At 37.4% G+C, this 5,931-nt stretch overlaps 1 pseudogene; it reads right to left on the reverse strand.

Moving 5' to 3' along the window:
• Positions 1-250: 250 nt before the first annotated feature.
• On the reverse strand, positions 251-5,338 carry LOC118791126 (annotated as a pseudogene).
• Positions 5,339-5,931: the final 593 nt, after the last annotated feature.

The following is a 5,931-nucleotide window of genomic DNA, read 5'->3' on the forward strand; positions in this document are numbered from 1 at the left end:
ATGAACTCCCAATTTGTAGTCATAAATAAAAGTTATGTTTGGTGATGTAAAAGTTTTGTGGTGGTGCAAATTTGTCTTAATCAGACTAACACTGTATATGACTATTAACCTTCTTTGAGGTATGAAAAATTTGTCTTCTCAATGACAATATGGCCAAATAAGAGTAATGGCAAGAGTATGCTTTGATAGTGTGTGTTTGGTGGAAGTCCGTATCAAGTAGCCTACAATCAACATTTTCAGTTCATTCCAGCTACTCCATGCCAAACCCTTGGGTGTTTCGAATAGCGAAGTCCATGTTACTCTTAAAACCACTGTATGAGTTGTAGATGGGGAGTCGGAGGCAATTGATGCAAGTATTAGCTATTGGGAACATCCCATCTGTGTCACTGTCATGTAGAAACTCGATGGAGGGACAGGGAGAGAATCCGACTGGGGGCACATCGTTTGAGCCTGTGGCAAATGCTAAAATGTCTCCCAACTTCTTTCTTGCTTCCTCTAGAGGCATAGAAGTAAGATTGTTTAAAACAAAAAAAAAAGCTTAATGTTCAATTATGAACTAAGTATATCATTATTAAAGAATTGAGAAACAGAAATGATGGCCCACACCCAACAATGGATTTCACACATGCAAACTTTCTTTACGTATTCATACAAAACACGACAAATGATGCCTACTGACTGTAACTATAATTGACAAGTCATTTTTTACACTAAGAATAATGTGTGTTTTCCTACATTTGCCATAGTGAATACATTTCTCCATGTTTACCTTCAGCATCCTGTAAGTAGTCCCTCCAAAAAGCAACCATCCGGTTCTCATGTGCTCGCTTGTTACTTCCTGCCACTGACTAGCGAATATGAAACAAGTCATCCAACCTGTCTGCTGTAAGTTGAGTTGGTTGATAACAGAGTACGGGACAAAATGATTCTGGATACTGCTGTATCTTCTCGAGAATGCCAGGAGTTTTCAGCCCTTCTCGGAACCTGAGAACCAGAATTGTGCTTCAATGAATAGGTTTTCCAAAAATGCACATGGCTATAACCCTGTCCAAACAAAGTTTAAAAACAATGTAAAGAACCTATTCTTATGGTGTTGAAAACATTTTGGCCAGTGGATTGTCTTTAGACTGTGTTTGGACATTTTGCTGCCTGGATTACTGAGATGAATCTACACAGGCAATACAGCTATTGCTATAACCCATGTCTTCCCCAACCATTACATGTTGTATCTCCAACAACCCCAAAGAAATAACACTGCATCAAGGTGATAGTGTGGCTTGTTAAAGAAATTTGAAAGTTTTAAGAACAGAATTCTTAAAACAAAATGTAGTACTGTAATTATAGAGATATCATAAAACAGCGCTACAGTGATTTTGGAAAGTGATTCCCCACAAAAGGTTAGACTTCATAAAACAAGGGATAAGGCTTGTGATGAAGGACAATACAGCTTTCAAAAAGCCTAAAATTCACCACAAAAGAAATGAGATATGTATACAACCTTTGCTTTTCTAATCGTAAAATATGTCCTGTTGGAAATTAAAACACTGATGAGCAATCACTGAGCAAAAATCAATGTCTAGAGTGCACATCCAAGTCAAGCAGGCATTGACAGTGACATTATCACTTGAATTATTACTTGAATTACATTTATATAATATAGTAAGTTACAACAAACCTTTCAAATGGTGCACGGACTCTGTTGACCACCTGAAACATTAGAGCATCCTCCACAAGCCGGTCTCTGTCATCAATGCTTTTCAGTTGCCTCAGACATCCAGCATTAGCAACGTAGTTGTCAGTGGTTCTGTTGCATGGATGAGCTCTTCCAGAGTTTCCGACTCTGAAACCTGAAAGAGGTGGTTAAAGGAGTTAATTAGGCGGTTGCAAGTATGAAGATTCTGAGATCTTTCCGGAGGAAGTTTATTTGCAAATTTTCATCTCATCCCTCTCACCCAATGTACTCTCCCTTTCACTCCATATACAAGTTATTGCTGCTTTTGTCGGTGCCAGGGATTGACTCAAAAACCCACAAGTTATCCTGCTGTGTTAGTCATCTAACTACTATGCACAGACAAAAATTTAAATCGGTCAAGACATTACAAAAGCATTAAGTGAATAAGGTCTTTCTGACTATGTGCACTTCCGTGGATGCACCACCAGGCAACCATTTCCAAATAATTGCTAGTAATGCCATCAGCTATGATAGAAAAATGAAACGAATGAAATGAAAAATGAACACTGACAATTTCAAAGGCTTTGGTTGTAAACAACTATTTGATTTTTTAAAAATAGTTTTAATTTTAAAATAGTGCATAAACAACATGATTATGCATCCATAGACTACTGAGGGAATGATATTATGCTGCATGACTGAGACAGCAAAATAATCAAGTGAAATTATTCAAAATCACGTTCCTGAATTTGCTATCAAAACAAGATAATGATTTAACAACGGCAAACAAAAAGTGATTTAAACCAAAAATTGAGACATTACAGTCAAACTAACCTTTTTCAATTTTTCATGAAGCTCAAAATCTGCTATGTCCTCCAAAACAGGTTTGCACCTATCTGGCCCCTTCACTATGCTGTCAGATAGGGTTTTGGACAGGAAATTTGGTGGAGGTCCACCATGAACCAGGCAAACAGCAACAGCCCTCCCAGCAATAAATTATCTGTCTTCTCTAATAGCTGGAAAAAGAAAATAAAGCAAAAGAATACATTAGTGCATGTACTCAACAGCTTGCACCCACACAAAACACTGGATACATTGACAATCTGACACCTTAAACATTACTGCCATCAGAGGTGTTTCTGCAAAATCACATTAAAAAGCAACTACATCCCAAATCCAAATAGGTGTGATGCTTGATATCTAATGGTGAAAAGCAGGGTAATGAACTGCCCACCTTCCTACGTACAGTTGGACACTTGCAGACACACAGTTTTTCCCCAAAAGGAAGTGAGAAACGTCACATGATGAGTAATACTACTGGCACTACTTGTCACAGCAGAAGCAAACACAACATTCTTTTCAATTTTGTAAGGTTTTTGTTAATATTTTCTGTATTAAGAGTGAGACAGACTATGTAATTTGCAGCATCTCCACATTTTTTCCACATGTCTAGCACATAACAATGTCTTCTTAGTTTGATTTAGTTTTTGGGTGATTTTTCACACTAACAAAGAAGATACTTTTACACAGACTGCCGTTTCCATGTGAATTTGCACCAAACATGAATAAAACCTTTGGCTTTTGTCAACTTGACTGCGGTTTGTGCTGTCTGTGCTGACGGATTTTCAGGTAAACAATAATTATAAGCTGTTAATGGTGCACCATTAACAGTTGGGTGTTCACTTACTGTTTATCTGTTTGAACCGTGGTCTAAAAAACATAAATATGACATTCAAATGAAAAAAATGTGAGGACATAATTTAAGGTACTTTTTTACATGGCTCATCTTGGAACTAGAATCTAATGAGCCATTTTGAAGACATTCCTTCATTATTAATCATTAAGTATTAATGAGCCACTGGCTGGTAAATGGCTTGTAGTATTAGTGGCCCTTCCATCTTTCCTGGCATTAACAATGACTGCTGCCCCATTGCAGGGGTGGGGTGATCGCTTGACTTTTGATGAGGCCCAGTTGTGAAAAAAAAGAAAGTTATGCAATGTACACCAAAAATTAGTATGACTCCAATATTACACAATACAGTGTTTTCCAATTAAGACTGCTTATTTATTCAATTACTTGGTGTCAATAAGTACTCATTTGCATGTATTTGAAAACATACCTGTTGACTCTAGTGCCAATTTGAGGCTTCCCTCTCTTCCTTCAAACATTTCTGACTGTACAAGGGCTTTCATTAAAAGACAGAGAGAAATTCCCTTCTAGGCCCACCAAGGTCCACAGCTTCTTCACTCATGCCTTTGTCATCTGAAAACTTCACTGACATCCTGTGGTAGGGGTTGTAAGTTGATCGTTTAAATCCCTGGATAGCTCCATCCAATACAGATGCACGGTTTATGTTAAACCTGCATGTACTGTTGGTGTTGATCTTTGCAATTTCAGACAAAATTTCTTCAACCGGAATCTCCTCAGATGAATTGGCTTTTCTGAAAATGCAATGTTAATAAAAAGTAGGAGTAACATAAATGCAAATATTTTTCAAGCCATCTTGCTATTGTGAGGGTATTTGTGCATACAACTTCTTAGCAGCCTTCTTTCTATGTTTAGGGAGCTCGCCCCACAAGCTGTGAAAAATCTTAAAAACTGCAGCACGATGCACAGATTCATGCAGAAATCGGGATCACCATTTTGCTATCTAGCGGTGGAAGCAAGAAAGTCTACAAAACAACGAAATTCATGTGCTCAGTGGTGCCAGTGTAAGAAGTTAACTTTTATGATATTCTGTTAGAATTAGATATTGTTTTCCATCAGGTTAAAAATAATGCAGAACATAACAGCGTTCTTCAGGAAGACACCCAAGTCATGGTCAGAAAGGTAACAAAATATTGTTAGTAAGTAGTAAGCAGTGATTTAAGTGAAGAAAGAGCAATTCAAATTCAAATATAATATATAATATATATAATATATAATATAAGTTATTCAAATTCAGTTTCTAGTGACACATATTTCTGCCCATACAGAGGTAACAAAAAGAAAACATTTTGTTATGAATCATCAAAATTTTGAGTTTTTTTAAAATATATATTTAGTCCAAAGTCATAAACAATGTTATATGCTATATTACATGGCCTCTCATTTTCAATTGTTTACTTCAACCTTATTTGAGTGGACTTAGGCAGTTATTTTTAAAGACAGCTAACTGGGTGGTGGGGCAACCCAATGGCAGAAGTCTGAAAGGCTAATAGTAATGAAAGGGGCCATCCAGACAGTATCCAGTACAGAGAGAATAGAGAGAGGATAGCATTAACTGTAGAGCAAAATAACATTTTTCAAAAAGGGTGATCACAAGGCCAAATGTTGCTACGTATAACTGATTGCTGTACTCAAAGATTTAATTCATGTTGCATGTGTTGTCTTCTTGGAAAAATCTGCAGACTAAAATGCTATCTTATTGCATTTTCAACTACAGATGGCTTAATTACTTGTTACATAATATTCCCATTTGCTTCCTAACAGGAGACTAAGCTCTGTGAAGAATTGTAACATTCTCGTTTTAAAATTTAAAAAGGTACTCACACTTGGTCCTCAGTGCTGGCAATGATGGCATTACACAGATCCTCATCCTCCTCACTTTCAGACAGTTCAGATATAAGGGCAAGGTAAGAGGTACAATCATTTTCCTGCTGATATTCTGACACCTGAGCAATCATTAAGGGCTTGGAATCTAGGGTGCCTATCCACTGACATCTCACCACTCACTGAGTGCTGTGAGAAATGGGTATCAGCTATTGGTAGCATGCTTGCTGAAGGTTGGGCAGTGTCTGAAACCTAGATGTCCACTGAAGACTGGGTGCTTGCTGAGGACTGGGCCATTTCTGAAGGCTTTGAATTTGCAGTGGCACTGGTGTTTGTGGGGGAAGGACTTCTCACTGCAGGCTCAATGCTGTTTGAGGCCTGCACACTAGCAACAGCTAGAGACTGGTTGGCTGTTTCTTGTCTTCGTCTTGAGGTTGCTAACGACTCTGGCATTTCACTTTGAGAAGGCACCATGTCTATCTCAAACCAACTGTCATCTGAATCATTGCTTTCATCCTTAAATAAAAAGAGTAAAAGTACAACATAAAATGCAAATACATACTATACATATGGATATAATCACTTTCAAATAAACTGTAAATAGTCATTAGCATTAGAGTGATGTTAAATAACCATGATGCGTTTTGCATAACATTGCATATTAGCCAAGGTTTAGCAAATATCTGGACATTTCATGCATTTGCTACTTGTTGAAAGCCAAATCCTA

This window comes from Megalops cyprinoides, chromosome 16, assembly GCF_013368585.1.
Source record: "Megalops cyprinoides isolate fMegCyp1 chromosome 16, fMegCyp1.pri, whole genome shotgun sequence".
Lineage (NCBI taxonomy): Eukaryota > Metazoa > Chordata > Actinopteri > Elopiformes > Megalopidae > Megalops > Megalops cyprinoides.